This window comes from Sturnus vulgaris, chromosome Z (genome assembly GCF_052056855.1).
Source record: "Sturnus vulgaris isolate bStuVul1 chromosome Z, bStuVul1.hap1, whole genome shotgun sequence".
Taxonomy (NCBI): domain Eukaryota; kingdom Metazoa; phylum Chordata; class Aves; order Passeriformes; family Sturnidae; genus Sturnus; species Sturnus vulgaris.
The window spans coordinates 5,966,799-5,980,990 of NC_142283.1; positions in this window are offsets into that span (position 1 = coordinate 5,966,799).

Consider the following 14,192-nt stretch of genomic DNA (forward strand, 5'->3'; position numbering starts at 1 on the left):
AGCCTCGTGTTTCCTTTTTCTCCAGCCTCAACTCCTGATAGCCACAGGAGGGAGACCAAAGCTGCGGCAGCCCAACCTCTTCTCGCCTTTGCTGCGGGACTTCCTGAGCTGCTGCCTGCAGACAGACGAGGCTCAGCGCTGGTCTGCCAAGGAGCTCCTGCAGGTAAAATGCAAAGGGGCTGCAGGTGAAAGAGTGTCCGTGGGATGGGCTCCTCCTCCACTGGAGGCCAAGGCATCAGATCAGGCCCCACCTCCTCACCTCCAATCTTGTGCTTTTTCAAATGAAAATGGTGAGGAATCCTAGACTGGGCTGGGCTGGCAGGGAGGTGCAAAGGTCATCTGGTCCAAGTAGCCTGCAATGAGCAGGGACATCTTGAAGGAGATCAGGTTGCTCAGAGCCCTGTCCCACCTGATCTGGGATGGTTCCAGGCATGGGCAACTACCAGCTCTCAAGGCAACTTGTGCCAGTGTTGCACTATGCTCCCAGTAAACAAGTTCTTTCTCAGACCTATTATTATTCCATCTCCTTTTTGTTTAAAAATGTTAGCCCACATCCTGTTATTACTGGGCATATTTAAAAAGGTGTCCCACACTCCCTCAGAAGCCCCACTGAAGTTTTGGCAAGTATCAATAAAGTCTCCCTGGGGCCTATTCTTCTTCAGGCTGAATAACTCCAGGCCTCTCAGTCTATCCCCAGAGGAGAAGTGCTTTGTCCTCTGACTGTTTCTGTCGCCCTGTTTTGTAATTTGGTGGTGTGGTCAGTTTTATCTAATGGCAAAGGAATTGAAGTAGAGCAATGCGGTGTCCAGAGATGTGAAATGGTGATGGAAGAACCCAAGGAAGCCAGTCCTGGCTGAGCACTCAGAGATTTGGCTGTGGGAAGGAGGGGCTGTGGCAGGCTCACTGTGAGCCTCTGAGGGGCCCTGGTTTGTGCCCCCACCCCACTCTCAGAGGTTTCTGCCACACAAACAGGGACAGCTGAGAGGGACTTGTCCCAGCCCCATCTGCTGCCTGGCATGGTCAAGCAGACAGGACCTGCCCCAGGGTTACTGCCAGCTTGTGTGGCAGAGAGGGAACTGCAGGACCCAGTGCCACTCGGCTGTCCCTGCTGGCAAGGAAGGAAGGAAGGTGCCATCCAGCACAGGAGGGGCAGGGCATGGAAAGGTAGACACTGCTGTGTCTCCCTGTGGAAATTAGCGTGATGCCTGTCTTTCAAAGAGAGGCACCCATGTGAGTCTTTGGAGTTTCCTGAAAGGAAGAAACCCCAAGGACAGAAAGCACCATTTCCAGAGCCCTGGCAGAGCAAAAACCCCAGTAAGATGAAGACACCAGAATAAAGAGATGAGTGGGATTCTGGGCCAGGTTTGCCTGTGATGGCAAGATCCTGCACATGAAGGTTCAGGTGCATATTGGTCCTCTTTCTGTGAACTAGAGCAATCTGGATTGAGCTTGTGAAGTACTGAGCTTGAAAAGTCATGAATCATTGTTTCTTGTTGGTTTTTTTGTTTTTCTATTTTCTGGTGGACAGCATCCATTTGTAGCATCAGCTGAGCCTACTTCCTGCCTGCTACCTCTGATCGTGTTACTGATTGTGAAGAAGAGGAACGTGGAGATACAACTGTCATAATCACATCTGGACCATCTTCTCCACAACCAGTTTAAGACTGTAGAGTAGGACTGTAGAGTAGGATTGTAGAGTAGAATTGCAGAATAAGATTGTAGAGTAGGATTGTAGGGAAGGATTATAGAGTAGGATTGTAAATAAATACATTTTCTGAAATCTCCACTCATCTGGAAGATTCCTTTCTTTCACACCATGTGTCAGAGACTGAAATATTACAATTTTTGACTTCAGCATTTTCTTGAAGGACGTTTAGAACTGAATTACAACAGTTGCACAGAATGCCACCATATCCTGCATAGGCCTTTGGAGTGAGGCCCTGAACTCTTCCCTGTTGAAGATAAAACTCAAGAACTGGGGACATTCACAAAGCACAAGCTTACCACCGTTGGGGAGGAGACAAGAGCCACAAGGCTGTCAGCTGCCAGGCTGGCACAGAGCCTCTCACCAACGGGTGGGCAGAGAGAAGCTTTGGGTGTGTGTTGGAAAGCCTCTGGTGAGAGGCTCAGTGACCGCCCATTCTCTGATGTGCAGACCAGCCCTGCTCTGGGGTCCTTCACCCGGGGGAAAGCTTATCCACAACAGAGGGGGTGACATAGCCCATGTCACCAGCTGACATGAAGTTGGTGCATCAAGGATCTCCATGGATTGCTTGCTACCGTGGCTGCAGTGAGAGCGGAGGTGTCAGAGCGTTTAGCGAGTGCTGCTCCACAGTGGTTGGATCTTGCACTCATTGCTCCAGAGGCTGATCCACACATTAAGTGGAGGTAAATATTTACAGTTCTGTGCTGAAAAGGGGAGGCTCAGTGATAAATTCACAAAGCCAGCACCACAAGTGCCAGAACGTTTTAGTCTTTATACATTTTAGCCAGCAAAGTTATTTGTGTTCATTGACTGCCAGTTACCCTGTTCTCTTCATAATTAGTATTCTGTCTGCTATTGGGTAGTGATCTCGCTTTTCATCTTAATTAGCTTGCACTCTTAGTCTTTCTCTTCTTCTTACATGAGTAGGTGGCCATGGCCTGCCTCTGCTGGAATGACTTTTTACCCAGCCAGAGCTGGTTCAGCACAGCGGCTGCGTTGGCTTTATTAGTTTGTGCCTTGCCTTTAGGGTTCTGCCAAATGTCCACGTGCCCATCAATTCTGCATTCTTTGTGTCCATCATCCCAGGTGCCTTCATCTTCCCAAGCCTTGCTAACCTTGCCTAGGTCTGAGGTTACTGAAACCTACCAAGCCCTACACACTAATAAAGTAATTCAGCCATCAAGTAACCTGCCTTTGCAAGGCCTGCCCATCACTTAGAGATTGTTGGCTACTGCTTGTTTCATGGAAAAATCTCTGTATGTGTTAAAGAGCCTTGAAAGCCAGAAAGGCCAAACCACAAGGAAGATATTTTCCTAACAACTAGTGTACGTTTTCCAGGTTTTGCTCCAGGATCAGTGTCTGTGTGGAGCAGGAACACCCGAGGCAGAGCGGGATGGCGGAGCTGCGGGGCTGGGCACGATGCACTGTGTTCCGCAGGGCCCCAAACCGCACTGCATCCCGCAGGGCCCCCAAGGCCGCTGCGATGCCCGTCAGGGTGACCCAGAGGCGCCAGGACCAAGAGGTGAGGGGCGGGTGTCGGGCTCTGTGGGTTGACACTGGCTGGGGGCTTGGCCATGGTGTTGGTGTCAGGTGCTGCTGACCCTGCGGGACCAGTTGGGCAGGGCTGGGGCCCCACTGGTGCTCCAGGGGCCCCTTTGAGGCAGCCGCCCCGGGGGAAGCGACTCCCAGGGATGACACTGAGGAGCTGCCAGGGGAAGGCAGAGGTTCCCCAGTCTGTGCCATTCAGTCAATTCATGCTCTGGAAATGGCTCTTGGTCAAAATACATGGATTTCTCATTGTTCCATGTTTATATCAGGGTTATCAAAAATGTAAGGCTAAATGAAACCCTGGAACAGTAGATTATTAGTCTTGAGAGTAGGCATTACTTTATTCTTGGCTCAGTTGCATAGTGGACAACTCCAGCCACATACATGCCTATTTCAAAGCTTTTCCACTTACTGATACATGTTTAATAAACATAGAAATTCCTGTGCATTGTTTTTAAAATGACATCATTCCCTACATTAATTCATTCGTATTCTCTCTTGTATTGGATATTGATGTCTCCCTTCTCATGCTAATTTGTCCACATTTTTCAGTCTGTTTATTATCTTTTTCCCAGAGAAATTGTTTTGAGCTCTGAGGCTGAAATGGACAGTTTATTAGTTTCTTCTTAGTCTTCTGGTCATTCCAACATGTTCTTGCAGGGCTACCAAGTCTAGATTCCAGGTGTCCAGCCTTTTACACCCTCAGGCTTTGTTCATTGAAGGTTATCAGGATTAGTTGAGCAAAACAAAAAGTTTTGGTGATCTAACAATCCAACTCTGACAGTGCATTGTCAAAAGACACCTAGCTACCTACTTTCTAATCTGGAAAATTACGATGCTCAAGATGAATACACTGTTCATGGTTAATATACTGCTTACAATTAATTAAACAATGAATGACAAAGTTAATTAAATTCATTATGAGGAGAAAACGTAGGCTAATCAAGGAATGAAAAGCTGCATAAGTAATCCAAGCTGATGGGTTTGGCTCTTTATGTGATTTCTCCCCATTCGTCTATCAAATGCATGGATGCTCTGAGAGCAAACTCATTCATTAAGCTGACATAAAAGGATGTGAAGTTCAGGTGACTCCCTGTTCCCCTTCATGTACAGTCCCTGTCCTAAGCTCGACCAGGACTGATGATTGAAAGAGAAATATTAGTGGAATTGTGTTGAGGCAACACTTTGTACAAATGACAATGACATGGGTGAAGGATGAACAGTCTCACAAGCAAAATATTGTGGGATTTCTAAAAGGCTGTGGAAAACTGCTTTTGCAAATCTTTGCAAGTGAGTCTCCTCTTTCAAGAAAAGTTCAGGCAAATTTCAGATGAATGGCTTTTAGCTTCAATGTCAGACAATTTTGCCTTCAAAATGAAGCAGTTAGATGGCAGTAGGTTGTTTTAGTTAAAAAACATGCTTATGCTGATAGACATTGTAGTAATTTTTTGAGCTCCAATGGATATTTTGTTACATCTGAGTAACCTGGGATAAACTGTTTCCATTTCACACCTATGTAAATAATTGCATGTAGAGATGAGGAAAAGAGAAAGGGTTTTGGTGCCTGTTAAAGTCAAAATTCATCATTTGCTGTTGAAATTATTGGAGCTCACTCCAGCATGTGTTTCCTTAGTACCAAATAAATCCCAGGGTTCGATGCTGACCCGAATTTGTGATCCGTTTGGGAACCACTCTCTCCTTGTTTGTCAGCTGAGCTCTGGCCACTTCAATTGTACTCAGGCACTTGATTTCAAGGGCAGCTCATGCCTATAAATTCCAGCAACTGGGAAAGGATGACTTGCTCCTTGAACACTTGGCTGCATTGGAGGCTAAGTGACGGTCACTGTCTCAGGGCAGTTTTGTATCTGGCTGCTGTCAGAGGGACAATTGTGTCAGAGTAGCTGTTTTTAGTGATGGGATAGCAAAACTTTTCAAATTGAGGTCTGGTTTAAAATTAAGGGCCTGGTGAATCAGCAGGAATGGAGTGTTGGCTGAAGGTTTTACAGAACATTTCTTTTTTTCTTTTAGCCAAATACCAGTGAGGCGTCACACGTTGGAGGTGTGCAGGTTGCCAAATTGCATAACCCACTTGGAGGTATGGTTGCTTTTCATATTTTGCTCAATGTCTGTAAGATTTTCAACTTGGTAATTCATTTTTGCATCACATTCCTGGGACAGGGGTTGTATTCAGAGATCTCAGCTGTAGGTGGTTTGCCCTCAGGTCAGCCTTGCAATCTCTTGTCACAGCACTCAGCCATTGGCCTGTTTTCCTCTGAGGAAGCCTGCCTGTCCTTCCTTGTTCCCATACTGCTTGGCAGGTTGGAAGTTTGAGCATTGAGGTCCTAGTTCGGAGCACCCACTGCACCAAAGTTTGCTGCCTTGGTAGCTAAAGCGTTGGTTTTGCAACTGGATTTGGAGAACCTAGGCATTGTGCTTATCCTTTAAACTTAATTGGAAAGTGACCGATAATGACTGTGAGGAAGTCCTACACAGAATTTCATAAGGTCAATATGGAAAATTTGCTTGATTTAATTTTTTTCATGGTCATTCATAAGTAATTGTTGACACAATTACAGTTTGGGCTCTTTTCAAAGAAACTGAAAGGAAAGTAATGATCTTCCCCATGGATTCCATGATTGTCCACAAAGCACAATGTTCTTAGGTGATGCCATTTGTTATTAACTTGTTCTGAGTACTGTTTCCCCAAGGAGCCTGGCTCCAGGCACACATGAGGTGGAGATTCCCCTTACAGGCACTCAGTGCTGCTGCCTGCAGCAGTGAGCTGAACTAGGCACAGCCAGCTGCCCTGAGAAAAACGGGCTCTCACCTGGCTGTGGCTGCAGTCACCTGCCTGCAGGGACATCCCTGCCCCTGAAAGTGCAGCTCTTGCTCTGCCTTAGCTTAGTGCAGAGCATGTTGAGGCAGCAGCAACGAGGCTTTTTGGAGAGATACAACTAAACTCACAAATTTCTAAATGGGGATTATCTGTTTCACATGTGAATGATGATTTGTGTTATTCTTGGTGATAGTTTACATAGATCCTAAGGAAATATTTAACATTCAGTATCTGTGATGGAAGACTGGCCATAGTGAGACTACTAATGCTGGAACTTGGGACCATTTTGGCTTTGAGCTGGCACTGAGAATCCCAGGTGAGACAGGTCTGGTTGCTGTCAGGGTACAGGGTGCCCTTGCAACATGCTCCATGCAGTACCAGCTGGGGATTGGGCTTTGCCATAGAATCAGAGAATATGCTGCGTTGCAAGTTCAGCTCTCTCCCCAAGAATTCCATCATCATTCTCAATCAGCTTGCTTGCCTTCTCCCAACCTCCCCTATGATATTTCGTCTTCTGTTTTCCTTTCCTTTGGGAAAACAAGCAGACATCAAAAAGGCCCAACCAAACTCTTCACATCCTGCACCTGAGAAGAAGAAAAGAACGCCCATGAAGCCTGCAGACAGTGAAGGGAATCCTTGCACTGCTGTTTATGGCCGACCCTACAGGGACAGGGTGATTCATTTACTTGCTCTGAGGACGTACAAGAAGCCAGAGTTACTTGCCCGCTTGCAGAGAGATGGAGTCAGGCAAAAGGACAAGGGTACCCTTGGAAAGATCCTCCAGCAGGTCAGATTGTTCTGTTTGTTCCAGCAATTTTTTTCCACCGCGTTGTTCTTTTATCCTTCATTCTTACTTGTTCCTCCACTGTTTAAATTAGAAACTTTCCTTTTTAAATATTCCCTGTTTCTCATGGCTGTTGCTGAATGATGCAAACATTAATATATCACTTCAGAATATTTCCTCTTTAGCTATGAACAATGTCCAGGGAAGATAATTCAAATGGATACAGTTTTGGATGCTCAGATTTTTTTATCAAATGGATTCACAGACTTGCTTCCCTTCCAACACAACCTTAGTTCTGCTTTTAAGGCATGAATTCCTAATTCTGGGTTACTTTGTTACTTCTGCCATGTTTTGTTTAAGCTGGGGGGAGACAGACATCAGCAAAGACCATCAGATAAACAATAGTGTTTACCATGTTTTCAAAGAAAGAAAAAGGCCAAATTTTGAGAGATGGTGATGGTGTGTTGATGAGTTATTTAATGTGTTGTAAGGATCAGATTGATGGAGACTTTTCCTGTGGGCTCTTCTATGGAACTCTGAGCAGGTGTCAGGTGATGAAATTGTAAACCAGCACTTTAAATATTACTGGTTTTGAGGTTTTCCTGCCTCCTTTTAGCTTTTTGAGTAGATTTTGTATTTGACTGGAGGAAGATACAAACCTCATTTATTGTCAAAGGAATAGAGCAAGCCATGTGCACTGCCTTCTCAGGACAGGACTTTGCTGGAATGAACCCTGGCTCTGCCACATGAAGAGGGAGGGACGCTGGCCCTGACCACCTCTCCTTACACATTGTAGTTCTAAATGTTGTTTTCAAAGAAACACTTGGGAGATATGAATAGAGATACTCAGTTGTTTCCAATTGGTGAAACTTTGATATGTCTTATACCTCATGTGATAGAGGAATAATTGATCTCTGTACCAAAGGACATTGTTTAGTTTGAGTTGGGTGCTCACAAAGAGCTCTTTAGCAACAACTGGATTTCTGTAGTTTGCATATAGCAACCAAAATGAAGTTCTATTTTCTTCAATGTCTGCCTGTAGGTAGCCAACCTGAATCTAAAGGATAATTCCTTCAGTCTGAAGGAACATCTCTTTCCAACCCTTCAGACTGATTGGCCTGGCTACAGTGAAATCGATAGGGAGAATTTGAAGTTAATACTTGCTAGGTAAGCTCAGTCTTTAGAGGAAAGAAAAGAGACTTTTCAGGAAAAACACCCTGGGAAATGAAGCCTAGATTGTTAGAATATGCTGAGTAATGGAGTCCAACTCCTGGCCCTGCACAGGACACCACAAGAATCACACCCTGTGCCCAAGAGCATTGTCCAAACGCTTCTTGAAGCCCTGCTGCATTGCCCACTGCCCAGGAGAGCTGTACCTGTGCTCCAGCACCCTCTGGAGCAAAAACATTTTTCTGATATCCAGTCTATAGCTCTCTGAACTCAGCTTCATGCAGTTTCCTTGAGACTTGACACTAAAGTTCTGTATTGTCTGTCAGGAAAGAGCTATGACAGTTGATATTTAGGCCTTGTAAACTGAAATGTTTGACCATCCTCACAGAAAATCAGCTCCATCTCAGAACTCCATCAGCACCAGCCAGATGACATCTCCAGGGCCTTCTGAGAGAGATGCTCCAGCAAGACCTGCTCAGGTATTTGGTGCATTTTGAACATTCTCTATTGTGTATTAAGGTTTAGCCCTCTGCTGATGGTGTAAAAGCTGTGATGTGAATGTGCAGGACCAGGCCAAAGCAGGCTCTGCCTCAGGCACTGTGACTGCTTTGACAGGAAGGTTGTGATCAGAAGAGAGGCTCCTGCAGGGCTGGAGCAGCACTGTCCTGAGCCAACTTTCTGCTCTGCCTGGACACTTGAGCTCAGTCCCCACTCTCAACTCATTCCCTGCAGAAGGGCTCAAAGGGCTGGCTCTGCATGCATGACAAAACTGTGTCAAAAGACTCCTGGACATAAGAGGCTGCACCAGGGTGGGGCAGATGGGGCCCTCTCTCTCTCTTTTCCCTCTCTCCTGCTTTCATTCTCATTGTTTACTCCAGATCCACACTGTCCATGTGGCAGGCCCAGCACAGGATCTACAGAATTGTGATATTCCCTCACTCCCTTCTCTGCCTTGATTTGTCTCCTGCTTTGCTCTGCCTGGGAACAGCATGGCTGTCCTGTTCTACTCCATCCTCAGTCCTGAAGTTTGCTGTGGGCGTGGAGAGCTTGTGGCTGTGTGCTGTGGCTTGTGAGCCAGCACCTTTGAGAAGGTCCTTGGGAGGAGCTGAGCAATGATTGAAGGGCACCGAGGAAAAAGGAAGGGCTCATAAGTCACCACTTGTGAAACTCTGTTGTACAAATGTAAGAACTTGTTAGCCAGCAGCTTTTGAGTCTGAAGAGTGGAGTGGCTGCTGGAGTGAAGGCAACTGTGCCTAAAAGCACAAGACTTTGCTGACATGTCACTGATGTCTTTGTTCATCCTGAGGTGAATTCACAACCAACCATCACACCCTGTACTCCTGGGTTGTGTCAGTGAAGCACTGATTGTGTCTTTACTGGGTAAAATCCTCAACCAGCCAAGTGCCTCTTTAGTGAATCATGTAGGTGTGTGACAGCAAGAGCTGAGACTTTCCCTGGTGTGTACAAGCAGGAACTGGGAGCTAGAAAAAACCAACTGGACCTTCTCATTTTGGGGAAGCCTTTGATAGAGATGCTGAAGGGAGTGTCTTTCTCTCAAAGCCTTTTAGCTACAGATTCAAATCTTAAAATGAGAAAATAGGAATCAGATAAAGCATGTATTTACCTGCACTACATCCTTGTTTGAATGATCTTTTTAGTTGAGAAAGATGTGTTTTCAAGCATTGTCACTTTAGAAATGCTGGGTTTTTAGAATAGGAGCAAATCCTGATCCTGATCATAGATTAATGAATGAATGATTTTGTTGTTGTTGCAGAAACGGCCTCTGGCTTCTGACTTTACCAGTCCTGTGATGAGCAAGAAGAGGCGAATTGGTCACCAGCAATTCACCAGCCCTGTCCAGCCAGCAGCTGGAGGCCTCTCTTCTTCCTGGGTGCTCCCTTCCACATCCCTTTGGACTTTGAACATGTCTCCAAGGGTCAGCTCCATTTCCCCCTGCACCCCCGAGGTGCACCAGAAAGAAAAGTTCCAGAGTTCTACTGTCCCAGAGCCTGCCATGGTGCAGAAGGAGATCCCCGATTCAAACGGGAAGAAAAATGAATTGGGAAGGCTGAAGCAGTCACATCCTTTGGATTTCGATGAAGGTATGAATATGCTGCTTTTCCTAACTCCTCTCTGGAAAACTATGATGTAAAGATTTAATTATTAAGAGAAGCTTCTGCCTGAATTAAGCTGCAAGTGAGATTCTTTTCAATTGTACAGATGTTATTAACAGTAAATGCAAACTAGGGAGACAGAAAGGAGTAAGAGAATGGATGTTTTCTTTCTCTTTAATTTCCAGTAAACTGACAGTTGAGTGAGGCAACACTTTTTCCATCAGCAGGTTTTCAAATCTGCACGTTGAAGATAGAAACCCAACACATCTTCGTTGCAGACTAGTTTCCTGAAATATGTAGATCAAATCTCAAGAATTTCATCATTGTTCATTGAACTCAGCCTTTTCCTGGAAACTCCAAAAGCTACAAAACCTCGGCTGGGGTTTCCTGGAGTTCTAGTTTGAACTGTGCCATGAGCTCCTCTGCATCTTAGCTGCAGAATTTCTTTCTTCAAAAGCTTTACAAGTAGCTCCCTCTGAAAACAATATTGAAAAGCTAAACAGAAAGGCACCAAGATTTCTGATCACAGGGACATAGCCAGCAGGGCAGATTTCAGTTGCTTTCTTTGTGTGTTGCCTCTTTTGGAGGTTGAAGTTGCAAATTACTAGCTGGGTTTAGCCTGGAGGCGTGTTTAGAGTGTGCAGATGCCTCTTGCAAGTGGTGGTGTGCTTGTAGACACAGGTGCTTTCAGATGGCCTTTCCACATTTCTTCTGGACATACACACAGCACCAGCAAACCTTGGGATTACTTTGGAAGGATTCCTGCTTGAATCTATAAATATGTGAGCATCATTCTTCAGGAGCCAGTTACAGAATTCTGAGCAGCTGGTGAAGGAAAAATCTGGACTGTGTTTTAAGTTGGAGCTTAGGCTGAAGCTTTTGTGTGGACTGAACCATCAGAGCAAATGCATTTTAGGGAGTGAAATGTTTGCAGCAAAACTCTTCTTACAAGTTGTATTGAATACACATGTGACTTTCCCGCTGACAAGAATGCAGAAACTTTGTTGCATCTAAACTTTGCATGCAAACTTTGTTTCATCTAAACTTTGGGCCTTTGGAATGGGCAAGGAAGTGGTGATAAAAACATGTCATGAGAAGAACTCCAGCTTTTTTCTCCAGTTCTTGTTAGAATCTCAATGTCAGTGTCTCTCTCTCGCCCTCTGTCTGTCTCAAGCTTTTGTGTTTTGTGAAGCTGCATCTGTTGCTGCAAGACTTGAATGGCTGTGCAGATGCCACCTCATGCCTTCAAAAAAGAAAAGCTGAACTGGGCTTTGTAATGTGGCAGTGCAGAACCTGTAGAATAAAGTGGCCATGCCTTCTTTCTAAGGCCCAGAACAAGCTACTGTAGAGAATGTTGTGTGTACCCCATTATTAATTTTTGTAGCTTTTTCCAAGTAATTTACTGTGAGAACAAAGCTCTGAAGGTCATTTTCAAGGCCATCCAGTGAGTATTTTTCGGCTTTTGAAAGATTTCTTGATGTAAGGTGTCAAAACTCTGCTTTTCTGCAGGAGAAAGAAAAGATACTTCCATTGTCTCCACATGCTCTGCAACAACCAACCAAGCAGACTACTTGAGGTGAGTAGAATAGCAATTAAGCCTTGCCATTCACAGTGGGGTGCCATGAGAAACTCTTTCCAGTTCTGAAAGGATGACTCTGAGAAGTTTTGCAGGAGCTCCAAGGCCAATAAGAGCTGAGATGAGCCCCGAGGTGGGTTGGGCCCAGACGGGCCCTCCCTTCCTGCAGTGCAGTTGCACAGGGGCAGCTGCAGCACTGCTGTTGCATCCCCCCCTCGTCTTTGCAGGGCTGGAGGGGACAGAGAAGTGTGTGTGTGTGTGTGTGTGTGTGTGTGTGTGTGTGGTATCAAAGGCTGGGAATTGGTGCCAGCTCCTGTCAGAGCAGTGATGTTGGCAAGGGCAGTCAGGCCTCCTGCAGCCCTTGGGCTCTGGGGCAGCTGTGGCCTTTGGAGCAGGCGCGGCAGGGCCCTGGCTCACATTGGATACAGCCAGGGATGCTCCGTGGCAAGGCTGAGGGCAAGTCTGGCCCTGCAGGGCAGCAGCTGAGTGAGGCCTGTGCTGGGGCTCTTGCTAGGAAATGCCACTGGGCACAAGCCACTAGTCCAGGCTATTTCTTCTCTGGCACCTCCCAGAATGTTGAAAGGCATCTGTAGTTTTCTTTTCAGAGCACACCAGCACACCAGTCAGGTACATCTGGCCTGGGATGCATCCCTGGCACAAGCTGTTGTCTGTCTTGGTACTGAATTTCAACGTGTTGAAAATTTACTGCTTGTAACAATTAATCTCAGCATCCTTTGAAGGATTCATTGCCATGTGGAGGGAGTTTTTGTCATTCAAAAGAACCAGGTGTTCAGGCCTGGAGGAGCAGAAGCATTGGTGTGTCAGTGTTGGGAAGTGGTGTCTATTATTCTCATTGACACTTCATCTTGGATTTGTATCATGAGCTTTATACACTTCATTCGTGTTGATTTGAGGGAGAAGGGAATGAAGAAAATTTTTCTCTCGTCAGTGTCTTTAGGCATTCATGAGTTTTGGCTTTAGGCATTGATGAATTTTGCTCTCCTTAGGATCTGATGTGGTTTGGGTTATTGTAGTTGTAATTTCAGATTTGTACAGAGATTTTTTGTGGCTGTATTACAAATGCCTCAGTTCAAAGCTTCGTTTTGTAACTGCTGCTCACTAGAAGAATCAAATATTATCATTAGCTGTGTATTGCTGTTAGACAGGAAGACATCAATGTAGCTCAAAAGTCCAACTTTGTGTAACCAACTCCATAAATGCAGTCCCTGCCAAATATGTATTGTAAATGGATTTTCAAAAGTAAATGTAAATTTTAAAGTTTTTTCTATCTAGATGGAGAATAGAATTTAGCCATGTTTCTTCTCTTCCTGAGGCTGTGGTCTCTGTCAGTCCTTTGATATTTGAAATGAGCGCCAATATTTTCTAAACGTGCTTCACTTTCTAATGAAGAAAACCTCTACAATGTAAAGTATTAGTAATTAAGTGTCATAGAAAAGTGGCAGACTTCTGGAGTAACCTGACTACATTCTCTTAAGACACATGAACTTGCATGTCTAAATAGTCAGACTCAGAGCAACTGACTTGAAGCTTGAGGGTCTGTGTTTGACATTGACCACGTGCTTGGTGTAAAACTACTCGTGAGCTTTATCGAATGGGAACACATCGGAATGTTCTCTTAGAGTTCATTCATAGAAAAATGATCGAATTCTTTCCATTAGCAAATACATAGCCATAGTCTCCTTGGAGCAACGCCAGCACTACAAGGATGACTTCAATGCAGAGTATGAGGAATACAGGAATTTACATTTGAAGATTGACAAGATCAACAAGAATTTCAGGCAGTTTCTTGAGCAATGGAAGTCTCTGATTCCAGGCTCTGAAGCCTATCAGGTAAAGAAGGATAAAACTGTGAAAACTGTGCTTCATCCCAGCAGTGTTTTGAATTCCCTGGAGCTGCTCAGTGAGACAAAGGGAAACTGCAAAATTGGCATATATGCTCAGACACTGCTTGGGCTGGGTCTGATTTTTGCAAGACCCTGCCCAAAAGCCCTTGTTTGAGCTGTCTGTGAAGAAAGAGTAAGGTGAGATGTGTCCCAAGCAGAGTCTTAGAGCATGTGCTCCTTCTGTTCCCTATGAGAGGTTTAACTGCAGATCTTGGGTGATGCTGGGAGTTGGGAATTTGTTTTTTTGCAAACCTTCCTTTGTTGGCTCACAGAGAAGAAAATCTCTAGAGTCAAACAGGGGTATTTTTAGTGTTTTACCTAGGTTTGCATTTTCTAGTGATAGTGAAGCATTCTTCATGGGTTTTTTTTTTGAAGATGCTGCTTCATCGAATCCTAGCAGATTATCAGCAATTACAACAGGTATGTGTGACACCAGACCTGCAGGGCCATGATTACTGCTAAGTCTGCCTCAAGACTTTTTTAAAGCAAAGGAGATCAGATTCTAAACTCTGCAGAAATGTTTGCATGCCCGAATTTTCTTTTGTTTTGTTCTTC